The following is a 20,142-nucleotide window of genomic DNA, read 5'->3' as shown; positions in this document are numbered from 1 at the left end:
GTGCCATGCAGACACTCAGTCACGCTGGCCAGCACAGGCCCTGGGGACACCGCTGGCCATGGCGGCCATCAGGGCCTGGAGCCTGCGCCACAGCACCGAGAGAAAACAGCTCCGGAGGCCCCGGCGGCAGCTTGCAGGCTTTCCTCGCGCATGGAAGTCCCAGGGCTCTTCCTGTAAATACCCAGGACCGTGTGTTCCTGCATCTCTGAAACATCACCAACTCTTTGCCCTCGCATCCCTTTGGGGAAGTGGGACAGCAGCATCATGGTGAGGACATCAGAAAATCTGAGACAAGATGGTTTGGACAGTAATGTCTGTAATGTGAGGCTGCCCAGCTCAACATTGGCTCAGTATTCTTGCTTAATAACATTTGTTATGGGCTGATTGATTCTGGGATCAAGTTTAGGAGGACATGAAAGAGTATTTAAATCCAGATTTGGTGCTGCTGCCAGACCTGAGTTGCTGCAGGAGTGCCCAAACTGCTTCCTGTGCTCTCCTGCCCTCAGAGGGCCCTGGGCAGCACCATGAACCCAGAACACATTTCTGCCTCACTGGCCAGAGGCTGGGGCTTTCATTCTCTTCTCAGGGAAGCTACAGTTGGTAACCTCGGTGTTTTGGAGGAATTGTGAATAATTACATAGTGAAATATCACGAGATATAATCCCATGAAAAAATTATGAAATAAGAATGAAGGAATGCAAACGTGTTGTAAAAACCTACACAGAGTTAATGCTTCAAATCAAATGAAAAACAAAAATCTGAGTTATATGTGATAAACCAACTGGTTTATAGTCAAAGGGCAAATCCCCCTCTTCAGTCAGTCTGCCTGTACTGGAAATCAGATCTGTTTTCTGCCATTGGTGTCAGGAGCTTATTCCTCCAGGGACAAGTTGAGTGGGTAAGCACTGAACAGGGAATAATTCCCAGGTGAGTCACTGCTTGCCTGTAGGAATTTGGGTGAGTGACTCTACCTGTGTCCTTTCCTTTGTGGGATGAGGTAATTGCATTTCCCCACTGCCCAGAAATGCTGAAGGGCTCTCCATTAGGACGAGCATTGGGGTGGCAGGGACAGAAATCTGAGTGCTGTGAGACAAGGAGTTTTTAGCAAGCAAAAGACTGTTTTCCTGTCCTTATCTTTCAAAACCCTATTGTTTCACAAATGTGAAGTTTCCTCAATCCATATTAACAAAATCCTCTCTGTACTCAGATGTTCTGAGCAGTTCTTGAAGAAGTCAAGGGCTTCAAACTGTTCCTTATATTTTTCCTTACCTCTGCCTGAGTTTCTCTATCACTAACTCTCTCTGGTGCTACGTAAATATTTTCAGCTGGATCAACTGGGAAAAAAAAAACAAGCCCTGAGGGAACTCCCCTTCAAACTGTAATGGACCTCTACTTTGCCACTGAACCTGGTTTAATGGGTAAAGCACTAATGTAAATGCAAATATTCCAAGTTAAAAGAAAAAAAAAAAAAAGAAAAATATTGGAATGTTTAAGTCTCAAGGACAAAGGGTCCCTCAGAAACACCATTAAAATGTTGCTGGCAGCTGCAGGAAGTTGCTGTTCAGAATAAGCAGACATAGAAATGAAACTGCTCTGCAGAAATCATGTACTCAGAGCACTGCCCTGTACTGAGTATGAACCAACCTTGTCTCTGGTGTTAGCAGCCCTGCGTTTGTTCTAGCAAAAGATGAATTCATTCTTTTTTTCACTTACTGTTTTTAGAGAGGCAGCAGGCCACAGAAGGAAGCTGGGGACCACAGAGCTCTGGCATCTCCCTGCAGTGCAGGGTCTGCTCCCAGAGCAGCTGTGATGGAGGCTGTGCCAAGGGCTTGTGCCAGAAGAGGCTTCTTAAGCAGTTTATTTTATCCAAAATGTTGAGCTGTGGTCTGCTGGCTACAGAAGGCACCTGGGAATCAGAAGTGCTGGGCTTTGCTTGTTCTGGGCATCAGTAAGCTGGATATTTATGACTCTGAAGTTCACTGGTTTCTATTGGCTTTTACTGGATTTGTGAATGAATATCTAAATACCCTGCATCAGCTAGTGAAAAATATAACAATTTATGCTTGTCTTCTGCAATATTGCAGGACTTTTATATGCATTTTTTTCAATCTGCTTTGAGATACTTTTGAATGTGTAATGATGTTATTATTCAGACCTCTGAAGAGATAATACAAGCCTCCACAAATCCTCAAAGAAAAACATTTTATTTCAAATTCAAATGGGTTATAATGAAATTGAAATTAAATAATGAAATAATGGAATTCTAGAACTTTGGGACACATTTCCTTGTTGTTACATGGTATAATCTTTCCATCACCACAAGCCAAAGCAAAACCAAATCACTGAAAGCTTTGCCTGACAGCCTTTGGCAGACTGAAAGGTAACTCATTTTCAGATTGATTTGAATATGAAATTAAATTAGTGGAGCTAAAAATATTTCTGCAGTACTGCACTGGTGAAAAGCAATAAACCCTTTTATGCCAGATAGTCTATGGAAGAATGGACAGCAACCTCTGAGAAAATGATAACCCATTTTTTTTGCTGTTTCCATGGCAATGCAGCTACAAACACTTGTGTTTGCACTGTACAGTCCTCATGAAATACATCTTGTCAGTTCTTTTTTTAAGCCATAAACCCTTTCAACTCCGTGGATGCAGAGCAGCTCCTAAGAAGGAGAGGAGAAAGGGACTGGTACACATGGCAGGTATGCAGGTCCTGGAAACACCAGGGCATGGCCCTGCTGGAGGCCTCATTCTAACTTAAGCACCTATTGTTTATGCATCAATGTGTTTCTTGGGTGATCTTGTTTAGACTATGTGCCTCTTAACCCCTCTGACTGCATTCCCAAAGCATGTGGGAGCTCACTTCCCTCACTGCATTACTTGCTGCCCTATGAGGAAAGGCAGGGCAGCCTCTAATCCATGCTTAAAATAAGATTGTTATTTTAAGCAACCTTTTCCTACCCCTTTTGAATCTTTGCATGCTTGAGGGATTCCCTTTGGAGTCCCAATAAATAAACCAGCAGGCTTCACTCTGCTTTGGGCAGCCCTGTGCTTCTGTCACTGCTGAACGGGCAGCGAGGGCTGGAGCAAGAACCTGGGAAAATGCAGCAGTGAATTTAGTTATTCCCAAGAATGTAGGGGTCAGAATGAAAAACTATGGAGTTCAGCATTTCTCCTTTAGCCAAGGATAACAACCAGACTGTCAGTTCAAAACACAGGCATGTAGATGGTTTTAAACCCGTCCTGTAAGTGAACCATGCTTGTCAGCTGTGCTCTGAAGGTCGTGTACCTGGGAGCTGCTTCTGATCCCCTCATTAAGATGGGCCATGTTCCCCTGCTGCCACGTTCCCCTTTTGCTTTCCAATGTGCAGCACACAGCAAATGTGCCTTTCATAACAAACCTGTGCACATGGCAGCATTTCTGCAAATGTACAAAAAAGAGCTGAATTTAATGGGGTTATTCATAAACCTAAATTAATCCCAGGTTTACAGCATCAAAGCCAATGTTCCTAATCCAAAGGGTTTACCCTGAGTAAATTTAAGATTGCACAGAGTAGATTTAGGATTGTGGGACAATCTCAGCTCATCTGAGCTTAATAATCTTGAAAATCAGGGTCTCCTGAATTACCTTGGAGATGATCTGAAGATAACCCATTTTCAGAAGTACTGGAGGGAAAATGGCACCTGGGTGTTCTCCATAATTGCAATTTCCAGGGTTGCTAAGGCTCAGTTTCCTGGAGACTGATTCCCCAAATCTTTGACTCGCACAATCAGTTGACCCAGGATGTATCCAGCATAGAGCTGCCTACAAATAAGGGAAACTTATCAAATACATTTATAATTCTTTTGCAAATGCATGACAGCTGGTCCAGGAACATGGAATTAAACTGCCTTTCTTATTACGTGCTGCTTAATAATTACAGCAGCTACTTGCCATGAGGATGTTTCTGTATTCTTGAGTTTGTGTATTTTTCTGTATTTCTGTTCTTATGGTCTACCCCATTTTTGTTACTGCCAGTGGCAGCAAGGTCCTGAGGGAGCCAGGAAGAATCCGGGGGGTTCCTGGGACAGATTTGTAGCACGTTTTCCATGACACCTCAGTGTGGGACGTGTAATGATTGTACTGATCACTCACTGGTGACAGCCTGGGGTTCTAGGGCTCAGTGTTCACTTTCAGGCCTCTGGAAGGGCTATGAAGCCCTTGTCAGGAAAAGCTCTGCAGGAGAGAGAGAAGCACGGCTCCTGGCTCTGAGAGGAAAGCTGCTCTGCTGAGGGGCAGAGGCAGGGGCTGTAGACAGGTAAGGAACAGCCACCCTGATTTCAGACTGATCTGAGTCTGGGCCAGGGCCTGGCCTGCGCTCCCTGTCCCTTACCCGGGGGTTTGGTGACAACATAACTGCACCCCACACAGCATGGAACACTCTTGCTACTGCAGGCACTCAGGGGGAAGAGCTTTCAGAATCTGGGCTTGGGAAGTCCCCCTTCCCATTTCCAGTGGAGGGATCCATTTAGACAGGCTTACACCAGCTCCTCAACCCTGCAGCAGGATGTGCCTGGAGTGCCAGTGAGCAAGGCTGGCAGGGATGATGTCAGCCTGACTCAGGGTGACCAGAGCTTCCCCAGGGAGAGCAGCCTCAGAACCTCAGCTCCAGCAATTTGTCACTGGTACCTCCTACCTCCATCCCTCCCCTTCCAGCAAAGGCTAGCCCTTCCCTTCCCCAGGTGCTCTGCAGTTCTCCTCCAGCTCAGGACTTTGCTAGGTTACCTCTGATTCCTGACTGCAGTTAGGAATGTCAGGTGTGGGAGGGGATGGAGGGCTTAAGCTTGTCTTGAAGGAGCCTGGAGGGGGGACAGTGATTTATCTTTGAATGTTCTTCCCTCCTACATTTCTGTCGAGCTGGTGATGTAGCTTTCTGTAAATGACTCCGTAGTGACTAATACCTGAAAGCCATAGAAATTTCTCTGAACTCTTGAATAAGGGAAGATGGGCACTGCTGCTATCATGAGGGAGGCAGAGGATGATTTGCTTTTGTATCAGAGGTGAGATTTGTATCAGGTTGCTGTGTCAGTACAAAAGTTATAGCAGCCAGGAGAGAGAAGTTTTGAGAGCCTGGTATTTTTCCATCAGTTTAGCCAGTTATATGGATGATGTGTTTCACTGTTAAACTGCTCCTGGAACAAAGGAAATCAGCTGAAGGACAGCTGTATTTTACATATCAGAGGAGCAGTATTAGATTAGAAAACTGGGAAAATATCTCATTTCATTCAAATCTTTCTTTTTGGTGTTAGTTGCTTAATTTGACACCCATGTTCAGTGATAGCTTGGTTACAGCCTTCCTGTAACCTAAGAAACTGTCAGATTGTCAGATTGGTCATTGTTCCTGAGCGTTACTCTGACCTCAGCCTTTATCTAAAACATAAACAAGGATCTCAAGTGATGGCCATCAGCGGGCTTTCCACTGGAAAAGAACTTTTTTCCAGTTCCATAAAAACACTTAAATTACTTTCTCAGTGTTGGGATTTTTTGAAGTATTTTTCCCATTGTGGTGGTGAGCCTTGCATAGCATAGGGAAATGTACAAAGAAGTGAAAAATACATTGAGGAGCAGTTCACCGACCAGCACTTTTAATTTATAATTAATTAATAGAAGTTTTCTGTGCTCTTGCATAAAGAATATGGAGAGATGACCAGTGTGTTGTAACAAAATGCAGTGCTGTTCATTTAAACAGGGCACTGTGACCTGGGTTAGCTTCTTAAATGCTGGGATTACTCTGCCTTCCCAGTTCTTTCCATTTTTGTTTTTGCATTGTCCTGTTCTACTGTTATATCTTCGAGTTACTTTTCTCTGTATAAAATGTCATCTGCAGAATGTCCAAGGAAAGCAAATCTACTACAGACCCAGCTCCTTGCAGCCCAAGCCAAAGCATTCATTCTTCAGGCAATATAGCATGTAATTAAAAACTTCTCAGGTGGATATCCTGTTTTGAGGAGCAGACATTTTGCCTTTTTAGTTCTTTCTTGCAATGTTTGACATTTATTATTTTGTAGGGGTTTTTTAAAGGAAAGTAATTTTTCTCTAAGTATTTTTGCTCCCTTTCCCTTCCTCTTTTCTTTCCCACTGATGTAATATAATATGCAGTTTGTTGACACAGTTCCAAATTACAAGTGTTTTAAAAAACCCAGATAGATTTATTTAATCCCCATCCCATACATCTATATTTTAACTGCACTTTCCAAATCTTTTTATGGCTGTTATGTTAGTATGGATTTAGTCTTTCAAGAATGTCATGCAGCAGAAAACGACTGCAGGCACACAACATGAACTTCAAAAAGACCTTTCACTGCACTACAGAGCAACCCAGTCATTGGTGGTGGGGCACTGTGTGGGTGTACACAGAGCATCAGGCAGTGTTTTTCAAGGACAACAATCTGTGCAATCTCAGCTGTACTTATGGTCTGTAGATTCAGGAAAAATAATCTACTATAAAGTAAAACTTCCTGGATTTTACCCACTTCTTTTACAAAAGAAGTGAGGGTAGGACTCATCAGGGCAGCATCATCTGGTGGGAGGTGCACTGGGATGCAGTGTGGAGTACAGCTCCATCCTGGAGTCACGAAAATCTCTCTCAGTACCACTGAGATCACCGTGGAGTTCCACCCAGTGAGTAATGCCAAGGCATTGTGCTCCTGCTCCTTCGGTAACCTGCATCAGGACCGAAAACCTGATGGAGAATCTTACATCACAAATGACTAAAGGGTCTTGTTTCATACAAACCCAAGGAGTTCTGTAATGTGGCAGGTTGCTTTCTCTGCTGTGTGTGAATTTGGTTATTCAGGGTTTTATCACTGTTGCAGTGCAGGGAGCTCAGGAGATTTTCTACATGTGGAAGCAGCGCCCAAACAGCTCTCCAAACGTGGAGCCTTACTCTAAAAGAGACAGTACATCCTTGAGCCTCTAAAAACATTCCTTTGTTAAGCACAGACAAGCATGTGAACTATACTGGGTCTCAAAATAGAAAACTGACTTCTGTTTCCTAAGATCTATAATTGCTCCAACACTTCAATACAAACCAAGAGAGAATTACCCAGCTGTATCTCACCTTCTACAGATAAAGAAATAGCCTGTGTCCTTGAATGTCTCTGAGCATATGCTCTGAAGGGTGACTTGGAGCCTGTGGGAGGGTTTTGTACCGTAACTCAGTGTTTGGTGTGAAGTGTCGTGGTTTAAGCCCAGCTGGCACCCACAGCTGCCTGCTCACTGCTCCCCTCACCCTCAGTGGGATGGGGAATGGAGCCAGGGGAAAAGTGGGCTGAGATAGAGACAGATTAGTAGGCCAGGAAGTGAAGGGAAAATAATAATGGTGATGATAAAACAGTATACAAAATGAGCAATGCATAATACAATTGCTCACCATCAATGTCCAGAGAATCCCCAGGCACTGATTCCTGTGCCATGGCCAACTCCCCCAGTTTATGTGCTGAGCACGATGTTCTGAGGTCTGGAATATCCCTGTGGCCAGTTCAGGTCAGCTGTCCTGGCTCTGCTCCCTCCCAGCTCCTTGTGCTCCTGCTCACTGGCAGAGCACAGGACACTGAAAAGTCCTTAACTTGGAGTAACCTCTTGGCAACAGCTGAAACATCAGCCTGTGACCAACATTATTCTCATGCAGAATCCAAAACAGAGCACCAGACCACCTACTAGAAAGAAAATGAACTCTCTCCCAGCCCAAACCAGGACAAAGGGGATCTGAGTCAGTGGCACAGCCAGGCCAAAGGATGCTCCAGGCTGGGGGGCTGCAGCTGGCTCTGGTGGCACAGGAAATTATCTAAAACACAGCGGGGTCCAACATGACAAATCCTTTGCACAGACACACTTGTTTTCCCAGCGAGCATCTGCCTGCTCTGAAAACATTAAATGCATTGTATTTATAGGCATTTTGTATGGTGGGTTTTTCAGGTGGAAAGACAGAGCAGTGTGTCCCTTCCCATCATCACTGTGTTCAAGCTGATCCTGCATTCTCTGCCTGTATACAAGTTTCTTTTTTTAAACTTGGGTCCTTTCAGTTCTTAAATCTTGGGGCTGCCTTGGTTACCTTTTGTAAATGAGAGACTCCAGCAAGAGAATATTGACAGCACCTTTTCTCTGAGGCACCCAAGGGCCTTACTGTATTCCTTACCATCTTGGAGACTCAAAGTTTCCAGCTCTTACAGTATTTGCTGTCTTTCCCACCAACTCTTGCAGTATTTGTTGTCTTTCTCACTAACCCATCTGCTGACAGTTTTGATCAGGCTGTGATGGAACAGCAAGTTTTCCTGATTGCACAGAAAACCTTTAAAGTGTGGCCTGAGGCTCTGGGCACAGGAGGTTCCTTCCAGTTATTGCTCTTTAAACCCTTCAGCTCAGCTGGAGATGTTTCTCACAGGCTGTGTCTTGTGCCTTGGAAACATGTGGGGAAGGTACAGACAGCTCCTTGCTGGTTTTATTCTTAAACTGTCAGACAGGAAACTTAACCTGAGAATTTGGGATCAAAGATCTTCCTGTTGTTTCTGTTGTGTTTGTATGTGAGATGTGTGGAAGGAGCCCAGCAGTAAATAGAACAAATCTTCAGGTACCTGTGTGTGTCTCCTTGTGCCAGCAGAATCTCCTGGTGGCTCACCAAAAGTACAAAATTGAAACAAAATGCAGTGTTTTGTACAAATGATGAAGATGCAGGGCACACATATTGGTGAGCCTCATCATGATCTGCACCCTCCAGCTGGGATGGAGTATTTCCTGCTGGATCCATGGGGTTTCCTTTTGTTCTCAGAGAGATCAGTTATGGCACAAGAAGCCCAGCAACAGCTCAGACATGAGTTCAACTCAAGGACTCTCACTCAGGGATGGCAATATTTCAAAAACATTCATCTTCTGCTCTCAGTGAAACCCAATTCTCCCATTTCTCTAGTGAAAGTGTGAAGTAGCCTCCAAGCAGGTGTTCTGCTTGGAGTGTTGGTTTAACTCAGTGAGTTTCCCTGATGTGAACCATGTCCATTCTTTCCTTTCTGTATTTTAACACCGTGCTCCTTACTCTTCCAAAATGTAATATACCTTGAAGTAAACAGTCCCATTTTTACCTTTCTGTGTGCATTAAACAGCTGCTAAGTGGTTTTTGTGCTCCATGCTAGAGGCAGCACTTTCTGTGGCCAAAACCTAGGCACTCTCTGATTTGCCAATGTAAGTGGGATTTTCTGGATGTTGTGAAGAATTTCCACGTGTTTGTGGCTTGTGAAATCAGGTAGCATTTGCTAAATGCAAATTCAGTGGTGGTGTTGGAATCATGGGGTTTGACATTGGTGGGGAATCCCTGGATCCCCCAAAGGACCTGCCAGGACAAAAAAAAGTACAGTGTGTTTGCACTGGCGTGGAAGTGGAGGCAGCCCATGTGAGGGTCAGGACTGGGAACAGCAGCAATATTTAGCACATGGCTCTAAGAAAACACTGTTGTATGGAAAGTCAGTAATGTAGCACTGTGGGTTGGAGCCCTCCATTTCTCTACCTATTTTCCCTTTGTTCTCAAGACTTTTGTTCCAGACTGGAGCAAAAGACAAATACCCATTAAAACTAATTTAGCCTTCCCACTATGAATCCCTCTGCTGCTGTGGTGGGAAGTGACTTTTTCCTGTCTTGCAAACATATGGAACAGCACAGCAAACCCTTTACAAGGTCTACAATTTAACAAATATTGCTGTCAAAAACCACCTTCTGTGGCGAAATAATACAAAACAGCATGACCAGTGCAAGCCAAAAGAATATATTGAGGAAACCTTCACACTGAAGACAACTAAGTATTTCAGAAAGAAAGAAATTTCTTGTGATTAATCAAGAATATTATTCTCTGGCTTCCAGCTCATTTCCATCAATATAATAAACCAGAGCTCAGTGGAGTTACTCCTGATTTATAACAAAGCAAGAGGACCAAATAGGTCACATTCTCTGCTGATTGCTGCCTCACATCATGACTGCCTGACATCTCTGCTGGTTTTAAAATACTTTCTGTTTCATGTAGGAGCTTTTTATACCATTTGTACTTGCTGTGTAGGGGAGAGGAAAATTAATTGCAGTCTAAATTAAATCCCTTTGGCATGCATTTAGATGTGACTAAGACGACTTCTAAAAATATGTTAAACTAACATGCTTTATTGGGGAAAAAAATTAGAACATTTTAATATATGCTTGCAGGTAAAGGTGATCTACAGACTGAGTGTGCCTTTTTGGGATCAGATCAAGAAATTAGAGTATTATCTAGTCTGTCACCTCTCCAGTCTTTGACAATGTCCATCATATGCTACCTAAGGTGGCGTAAAACCACCTTTTATCCTTTGCGGTCCAAACACATTTTCTGTGTTGTAAACATTGACAAGTAAAACGTGGTGCACCTGATTTTGCTGCTCTCTGCCATTAGCAGACCACAAGCAGATACAGAGTTAATTCAATGGAGCTTTTTGCTGGGAAGCTGACAAATCCCTCCAGTTTAACCCTCTGGAATGTTTCCAGCAGATGAGTGGCATGCTGTCTGCTTGCTGTTTGGAGCCCCTGTGCTGGGACAGGGAACACAAAGGACCCCTCAGGCCCCACGGGTCCCAGGGATGAGGATCCCAGAGCAAGGCACCAGCTCAGGAAATGTGGGCTCAGGAATCAAGCGCAGGGTCCTGCACCTGGCTCGGGGCAGCCCCCAGGATCAGAACAAGGAGGGGCATGGAAGGATGCAGAGCATTCTTGGGGAGAAGAGCTTGGGGTGCTGGTGAAGGCTCAACATGAGCCTGGAGAGCCAACCCTGCCCTGGGCTGAGCCCAGCATGGGCAGCAAGGCAGGGGGACTCTGCCCCTCTGGCCCTGTGCTCAGGTGAGACCCCACCTGCAGAGCCCAGCCAGCACAGCCAGGACCTGCAGCTGCTGGATGGGCTGCAGAAGAAGGTTACAAAAATGATCCCAGCGCTGGAGCACCTCTCCTGTGCAGAAAGGCTGACGAGGTTTGGCTTGCTCAGCTTGGAGAAGAAAAACCTCTGAGGAGACCTTTTTGTGCCCTTTCAATACCTAAAGGAAGCTTGCAGAAAGATGGGGACAGACCCTTCCGTAGGGCCTATGGTGACAAGGCGAAGGGTTTCCAACTTGGTTTCCAACTAAAAGGTGGGGGAAATTTTTCACAGTGAAGGTGGTGAAACAGCAGAACTGGCTACCCAGAGGGGGTGGATGCCCCTTCCATGAAACTTTTAAGGTCAGGTTGGACAGGGCTCTGAGAAGTCTGATCTCACCAAAGATGTCCCTGATCACTGCAGGACTCAACAGCTTTCAAAGGGCCCTTCCAGCTCAAATCGTTCCATGATTCCATGAATTCCTTTTATTGCAGAACTGAGACTTACCAAGAATTTGGCCCTTATTTACCATTCCATATTGTCTGAATGCTTACATGAAGATAGATACTCTCCTTTCTACTTCTGATTTATGTCCTGAAAATTTAGACGTAAATTTTCCCCATTTTTCTGGCAAGCAGAATAATTTTAACATAAAGGCTTAAGTACAGTAGCAGCTTACACCACCAGCCTAACGAGTTTAAAGTATCTCCCCTAAATGAAGGTCTTGAAATCACCCCCACTTCCATATTAAAACACTCTCTCCTTTTGACTTTACATTTGGCTAAGGAAAAACATTTGCTCTTCAAAAATATGTTGGGAAGTTTATCTATAGAACTAATGATAGAACAGACCATGTTTCTAAAATAGTCTCCTTTTAGCCTGCTTATCTCTTCCCTGACATTTCTTACTGAGCATCAGTGAGCAGGCAGCTTTGTACTGACATCTGAAAGCCAGGCTCCAGCAGCAGCGTGCAAAAGGCTATGGAACAAGCAGTCACATGGTTGCTATATTTTCTCTCTTTGTTTACTGTGTTCATAATGCCAAATGGCAAATTAAAAGAATGCCCTAATCCCAAAGAATAAAGCATGGTATTTCTCCTTCCCACATGGATGGTTGTGATTATCTTTGGGGAGGGAAGGCATTTTATATTTGGGTTTTTCCCTAATGTTCTGTTCTTGTTTTCTCTCTGGTAATGCAAATAATTTCTGCACTTATTAGTGCAGAAAAAAAAACCAATGTAACTTATATAAAGTGAATTATTATAATGAAATGTTTGACTAAATTTACAAAGATTCATTTGTGTGGTCTGCAAAAACTTTGAATGTAGGAGAAGACACAGGAATGTCCCTTTTTAGAAAGGAGCTGGGTGGCTGGTGTTATTTTGCTGAGTTTTGTTAAGAGCTGGAGAGAAGAAAGACATCTTTGGTCATATTGCCTTTTTTCATCTTTTACTGCTGTTGTTATGGTCACGGAATTAAAAAATTCCGGCTGCTCACCTTCATCTTTTCCAAATGCAAATTTTTAAAATGTCTTTTATAATACACCTGGTGGTACTAGAGCAATAGGAATACTTCTGTCAGCTACTACTAATAAAGAGCATGTGATGCTTAAAGTCCAATTAAAAACGTATTTAAAATACAGGGAAAAGAAACAGAATGAGGTGTGGAGAGAGGCTTTCTCCTGTCTCAATCTGTCCCTCATCTCCCCACAGAAAAAGGTGATGGGAACACAAAATCAGGCTCCAGCTGAGACCTCCAGGTCCTGCCACTGCTGGTAGCAAAGTCTCTGGGCAGAGCTCTGGAATTGCATGGGGCTGCTCGGTTTTTCCATCCAGTGAGCTCCAGGTGCAGGGCTTCAGGTCTGACAGGACATGAAAAACACAAGAGAAAAGGGACATGGATAAAAACACATTTTTGATAGACATGGGCAATGCATATATGTTGGTTGTAATAAGAATTTCTGGGGGTTTTTAAGCAATATGACCTTGAGGATTTTGTCTATATTCAAATGCTATAAAGTTTACAGAAATAGATGTATCTGAAAGTAATTTTAAGGAGAAGGCAAACTGGTATCAACTTGTTATTTAAAGAGGTTCCATTAATATTTTCTGAGTAGTCTTTCAAGAAAGATCCAAAATATCTCTAGAAATACTTTTCCACATGCATTTAATATCTATTTCAGTGCACAAAACTCAACTCTGCACTCACACTTGGACAATTATGCAATCCAAACTGACTTTCAGCTGATAAAAACATTTTTAATCCCCTTTAAAAATATGTACTTTGGTTTCAGTCTATGAAAAATAGCACAGTTGCATTTGAATGATATTGTTTCTCAGAATTCAGAAGAGGACAGGTGGGGAAAATAATATAAGACTGGGAATAAAGTCCCAGCAAAGGTTACACAAACCTGGAAAGAGTTTTCAAGGCTATTGATGTTCTCAGCATATTGACTTTAAGGGTCTGAGGAGCTGCTGCAAAGCACAGCAGCAATAAAATTGCAGTGTTCTGTGCAAAGTCAATTTAAGTACAGATTAATGAGTCACTGAAGCACCTATGAAATGGCAGATGGTGCTTGTAGCTGGGAAGGAGAATTTCTATTTGTTATTCTAGCAGAGGGCAGTTACTGAAGTCAAACTGGTTGTCAGGAATTAAAAGGCAAACAGAATCAATGGCATTTGTTTTGTTTTGGTTGTAGGCTCTGTGATAAGATTGAGCAGGAAGAGAAAATTTAAGTTAAGGGGACTTTGGTTTTTTGAATAATTGTGATGCTTTCTCCAAAATCTCCCTGTGCTTTATGAGAACCCAAGTACCCACTATACATTATTTTCAAAATGTATTTTAAGTGAGTGGCTCCAATCAACAGCACTTGTCCTTACAAATGTAGAATATTGTGTTTGTTTTCCTCCATTCATTGTGCAAAGGTTATGAAGTACAGTAATTTTAGAACTCAAGACAGGCTTGACAGTAAAAAATCTTCATTGAAAATGTGTCTGGGGACCCTCAGAGCCTTCTAGAAAGTATCCTCTTATTCCTCTCCTCTGTGGACCTACCTCCCTGATATCCTACTACTTTTTTTTTTTTTTTTATTTTGGGCACAAGGATCAGGAACTCTTCTGATGTAGAAGAAGCAGGAACACTTTGATGCTTTATGGGTGCCTATTGCCTGTGAGGGACCCAGCTGGTGCAGCATGAACTGTGATTTCTTGGACCTACCACAGCAACAAATTCAGGAGGTGGTTTTTTTTAATTATTCTATGATTTTATTCTTTTTAATGTTTATGTGTTTCTGTTGATATTTTTCTTGGAGGAAAAACATTGTCCAAATATTCCTTTTAAGCACTGAGATAATTCTTTCAAGTAAATAAAGACCACACAAAGCTTTTATAGTCCCTTATTTACACTGAACTTCTATTCTCAGTCTGTTTCAAAAATGTTATCAGTATAAAAGACTCTTCGGATATAAAGCACACAAGAGGCTGCTCAAGACAGAGATATTAAAATCAATATTTTTTATTTGATACTTGTGGCTTTTTCATGTATTTCCTGGATACCAGCCATGGGGACCTGGAAGAGCAGAAGGGAAAGCACACAGCAAGCTGAGATTGAAAGTTTCTCTTTATGGGTTTGAAAGGTTTCCTGTCAGCAACACCAGACTGTGAGTGCAGGTGAGGCAGCTCAGCCTGTTTGGTTCATTCCTGGTTGACACTGGAGTCATTCCATGGACTTTGGGGGTGCTCCTAAGCTGGAAATAAGAGGAGAACAATAATTGTGTAGTCCTGAGTGGGTTTTATGGCAGCATAAGGAGCTTGAGTGAGATTGAGCCACCATACCTTTCAGGTTCCTTCACATATTCTAATGAGATATATTGTCAATAACAGCATAAAAACCTAAAACATAAATTATCTTCTTAATTCAGACAAAATCAATTGCAAATAACCAGAATGATGTCTTCCCTCTCAACAATGAAACCAATAGCAAACGCATTCAGTGCCATAACTCCCTGAAAATTAGTTCTGTTCTTCTGAAGTTGATTGATAGCCATTAGAGTGACCTTGGTCCTCCTTTCTCCTCTTTCTAATCAGAATAATTTCTTTTTTATTTCTACAGTGCCCCTAAGCACAGAACAGAAATGCTCACAAAACATGTTTACGTAGGTTAAAAACTTAAACACAACACTGTGTGTTTGATCTTCCCTTTAAATGTGACCCAATGGCTGAAATCTGGCTGTACTTCAGGAAATGTCCAGGCTGTTTCTGGCAGTAAAAGGATAAGCTCTGACTGTCACAGAGGATTTAATCTTGAGTAGTGCTGGACATTGACAATATCCAGTGACTCACCTGCCATCCAGAATATCTTTGTGTCAGCTACCTGAACTCATCTGCCTAATCTGGAGCAGCTTTTAATGCTCAGGAATGAGCTCTGGCCCAACCTGCAAATGTGCATTTAGGTTTGGTCCGAGCTCCTCAGCTCCCCTTGGTACATTGTACAGGAACCACCACAGTCAAGTTCTTGTGCTTTAATAATCTCCACTTAGCAGGTTGCTGTAGTTAGAGATGGTCAGAATAAAAACTGAGGAATAAATACCCACCCCTGCACTTCTAAAAATTCTCCCTCAGGGTAGGTATGGTCGATGATCACCTGAATAATCACCATCGACCTTGAATCAGGTCTGAATAAAGTCTTAGGGCAGTTAAACAGACGGGCAGATTACACAGGTGGCTGCTCAGGTGACAGCAGTCTGCACTTGCAAAGGTCATGTGGAAGAAATTGATCTCATTGCCATCACTGCAGAAACATTTGTTTGTAAAATCCCTGACCACCAGCTGATATGAGTAAGCAGAGAACACTTGAACTGGGAGACTGATAGGTGTTGCATTTCCATGATATGGTTTTGAGGTTTTCCACAGATTACATCCTAGGCAAAATGCATAAAGGAAAACTCTGAATGGAGTCACAAACCTTTCATTCCTTTTCATAATATAATGCCATTAGGACTCCTTGATACAAATGCCATTACTTACACACTGCTATGACATTACTGGTATATTCTGTACCAGTATAAAATACATTTCTCAGATATGGGGTCCCTATTTGTATTAAAATGACCCACAGGAAAGAGGATATCCCACATGAATTGTAAGTAAGTTACTTCCTTTTATTTACTCCCTGGCTGGGTTAACAATTCTGTACATAGTAAGCAGTGAGAGAAAAGCAGCAGTGAGGGTCAAAACAGCACAGAGTTTCCCTGCCCAGAAGGAAAAATTTGGAAAATAACTTGTGTCTATTTGCTTCATTGTGAACCACCAAGGAGAGGGAAAAAGAATATGAATAATTATGGGCTGCTCCTATAACTCTTTTTAAGGATGAAGAGACCTCACAGGAGTGTTGTAAATCTTTCTGTAATATCCAGAAGGTGTGAAAAGCAAGGAAATGGAGGCTCTGCTCCTTTGGTGCTGATGTCACCACACAGGCAGACGTCAGCATTGCAGGAAATACCAGTGACGTTCCCTGGGATGAATCCTCCCCTCTTGGGAAGCGTGGTGAGATCCAAGTGAGACAAAGCACAAACTCACTCCTGCAAAGCCAGAGAGTGGCTGTGGTTCAATATTCTGTCAGCTGTGAGATTTATCTCAGTCTTTGTAAGCCTTTGTTATTATCTCCTACAGTGTTATCACCTTATTTTCATAATTTTCTGCTTTACTGGGACATTGCCTTTGTCATCCTGCACCCTTTTCTATCTAATTATGGAACAGATGCAATAATAAGCTGGCTGTGGATAGATGTGCTATGAGACTGTAACAATGAGGTTTCTGTTCATGGTTCACACTCCCAGAGCAGGTTCACTGTGTGCTTTAGGGACAAAACCAACTCACACCTTTTATGATCCAGGAAGAGTACCTGTGGGACAAAGGACTCTTTTGGTCCCCTGTTTCTCTCAGATCCGTGTAATCATCCAAATATCCCATTGTTATTACTGTGAAGGTGTGTCCTGTCTGACCACCCTAAATTCCTGGATATTTGTGTATAGCTGGCCCTTGCTGAGACCTCAGTGTGTTCAGAGAGCCCAGAACTGAAGCTGTGCCTGCTCCTTCCCTGCTGGCACTGGCATGGATCAGTCAGCATCACTGCAGTGCTGGGAAGTTGCAGCCTTGCCACGTGTGAGTCTGGCTGGCAGTGGGGTCAGGAGAGAGGGGTAACCTGCACCAGTGGGATTTCCCACAGAGAGTGCCTCCAGGTGAGGAGCAGCACACCCAGGGCTCCCTTCCTCTGCCCCTCTTTTATCTACAGGCATCTGGTACCCCATTCCATCCTCTGCTCTCCTCGCTGTGTGAGACTCCCTTTGCAGAAAAATATAAAAGAGACGTACAGAAGGGGTCCCTCAGTATTCTATTCTGATCTCACAGCAGTGTGAGTTCACTTCAGTAGAATAACTCTTGATTCAGGCCATGATTCACCCATTTCTTGAGCAGCTATCCAGTTTTAGGCACATGAATAAGGCAGCTACTCATAGGAGGATGACAGCCCTGTAGTGGATTTTTCTATTGGAGGGGACTTTCCATCTTTAGAATGGAGCATAGCTGGGATCATAAAACTGTACTTAACACTAAAAGCTTATTTCTTTATTTTAATGCTGATAAAATAAGTTGAAGAAATGAATGCAGTTTTATTTCTTGTCAGTGAGAAGACCACACCTATTATAATATTCTACTCCTTCTCTTAACAGGGACTTCTGCTGAAATTCCTCCCTGGCAGGGTGGGCAGGCCCTGGCACAGGGTGCCCAGAGCAGCTGTGGCTGCCCCTGGATCCCTGGCAGTGCCCAAGACCAGGTTGGACACTGGGGCTGGAGCAGCCTGGGACAGGAGAAGGTGTCCCTGCCATGGCAGGGCGCTGGAATTGGGTGGGATTTAAGGTCCCTCCCAACCCAAACTATTCTGGGATTTTGTGATTGTTTGATTTTATGCTGCACTTATGAATCCTACAGTACCTACTCTATGGAATCCTAAGGTATGTGTTACAGCAAAGTTATTAATTGAAGAAAACTGCTTCTATTTTCAGGTATGGAATGGAAATAATCAATAAACAGGCAGTAAATTTTATTTTAGACACTCTGAAATTAAGCAAAAGAACATGACTAGAAATTTTTTTACCCTATTTTAATCTTCTGGTTTGCTTAGAAATAACAGAAAAAAATCCAAAATACATTAATGGAGTAAGATGCAAATATGTTAAAATTTTATTAAAATACATATAGTTGCCCCTATGAAATAATAAATTAACTAGGAATATACAGCACCTAAACAAGAAATAGGGAGGGTTCCTGCTTACTCCCCTGGCAGTAAGAATCCTACACTGCACACATCTAGTGCTAACCATGCTCTTTAAATTTACTCTTGGACTCTTCAGTCAAAAGAAAGAGTAAAGGAAAGAAACACTGACTTCTTTCTAGAAGGCCTAACTCTAACCTACCATGGTTCTGGACTATTTTTTCATTTACAGCTTCAAAGAAAATGTTTCTTCTTAGGGCTCAGGTTTTAACTAAATAAAGCAATCACCCTTGAGCAGCCTTGCACAGAGGTGCCTGCCAGGGGAGGGTTTGTCAGGGCTCTCAGCTCATTCAGGGGGGGCTGAGCTCCCCAGTGCTGTGCTGGGACCTCTCTGGGACATTTCCCCATAAATGAGACTCATGATGGTTCTGCTGGCACCAGCCACACACCTGGAGCCTGACACTTAAATAGCCCCATGAAAGAGATTTCAGGGTGAAATAAAAGCTCTTTTATACCAGCAAACTGGAAGTAGAAATTTGATCAGAATGGAACATTAAAGAAGAATATTTATTGTAAATACTCTTAATTAAAATTAAATGGATGATTATTAGAGTTGTGTGGAAATGCTTGTTTACTGAAAGTGAATGGTAAAACAACAATATGTGGAAAAAAGAATTATAAAGCCAGCTGTGCCTACTCTCTGGCTCAGTGTCAGAAAACTGGCTTAACTACATCCCTGGTATAAACTAAATTAAAATAATTGAATAAATTTAATTGACCATTCCCCTGATATAAAGCCACTAAATCCAATAGTGGATGAATTCTTTTGATTTCTTCTGTTTTCATATAAATATTAGGCACTATTTTAATTTGTTGGTATTATCCTGATGTCTTTTAAATAAATTATTCTGAGATTAAAATATTGGTTTGCACAAGAAGAAGAGCAATAGTGCAGTGGATGTCTTGCTCAATCATCGGAACTCTGCAAACACATATGAACAAATTACTTTGAATTTTATTCAAGTAGCATTGAGCACAAGGCCAAAGGCCAGCAAATCAGGGAGGGAGCAGTAATGAAACTGCCTTTAATAAAGCTGCCCATCAATTTCAGCTCTGATCCATCCTTTAATGCACACCAGCCTGTGCAGCAGAGCTCCCAGCAGTGAAAGCTGAGGTGGGGGAGCTCTGGGACACTGCTCTGGGTCTCTGCAATGTTGGTCACCGTTGAGGATGGCACCTCTCAGGTGAGGAGCAGCCAGGTCGTATTTCAGCCCTGCTTTTGGTCCTGTGCCTTGGGCTGGCTCAGCCAGGGGTGTGGGGAGCAGGAAATGCTCCTGCTGCAAAGGAGGTGGGGGAGAGAGAGCTGGGGCAGGTCAACTCCTCAAAACCCCAGCAGATGTTTGATTTCTTAAATTCAAACTCTTCCTCTCGACTCAACAAAGCTCTTCTGCAGCAGACAGTGTGATGGAAGCATTTGTCTTTGTAGGACTCTGACCTCTGCTCTATTTTTAATCAAATAGAATGAAAGACCTGTCCACCATTTTGTTGTTGTTAATTGCCTCCCAGACATAGAAACATACTTTTGCTTTTAGTCATTCAAAAATTTGAGATGTTGGAAACAAAAATAATCAGAAAACCTTTATTGGGTTCATTTTCTTAATTTCTCTGTCTGAATGCATCCATCTGTTAAAACATTCCTGTACAAAACACATAACATGAGGTACAGGTTTCAAATTCTTTCTCTGCATAGTTTACCATTTTTTTCCAAAATACCCTTGAAAATAGAAACATTTTTTCCCATTTGTGCTTTTTCAAGGTACTGAATCTTTGCTGGGAGGAAATGCAGCTACAGTCAGGTCTGGCTGGGGGAAAGCTCAGTGTCCTCACTGGGGTGGTGTTTAACACATTGTATTTGCCAGGCTCAGCAGGAAACCATTGTCCTCCCACTCAGTTCTGGGGACATTCAGCTTTTTTCTTATT

At 42.8% G+C, this 20,142-nt stretch overlaps 2 long non-coding RNA genes across 2 annotated transcripts; one reads left to right on the top strand and one right to left on the bottom strand.

The window, feature by feature from the left end:
- Positions 1-103: 103 nt before the first annotated feature.
- LOC135279659 (uncharacterized) lies at positions 104-17,679 on the top strand. Its single transcript, XR_010346878.1, has 4 exons — positions 104-267; positions 13,996-14,129; positions 14,451-14,561; positions 16,259-17,679. It is a non-coding gene; the product is annotated as an uncharacterized LOC135279659 (long non-coding RNA).
- Positions 14,209-15,655, bottom strand: LOC135279658 (uncharacterized). Its single transcript, XR_010346877.1, has 3 exons — positions 15,234-15,655; positions 14,727-14,783; positions 14,209-14,638 (listed from the first exon to the last, which is right to left on the bottom strand). It is a non-coding gene; the product is annotated as an uncharacterized LOC135279658 (long non-coding RNA).
- Positions 17,680-20,142: the final 2,463 nt, after the last annotated feature.

This window comes from Passer domesticus, chromosome 12, assembly GCF_036417665.1.
Source record: "Passer domesticus isolate bPasDom1 chromosome 12, bPasDom1.hap1, whole genome shotgun sequence".
NCBI classification, from domain to species: Eukaryota; Metazoa; Chordata; class Aves; order Passeriformes; family Passeridae; genus Passer; species Passer domesticus.
Note: the sequence above shows the minus strand (reverse complement) of the source record. Positions and strands in the feature narration are given on the sequence as shown.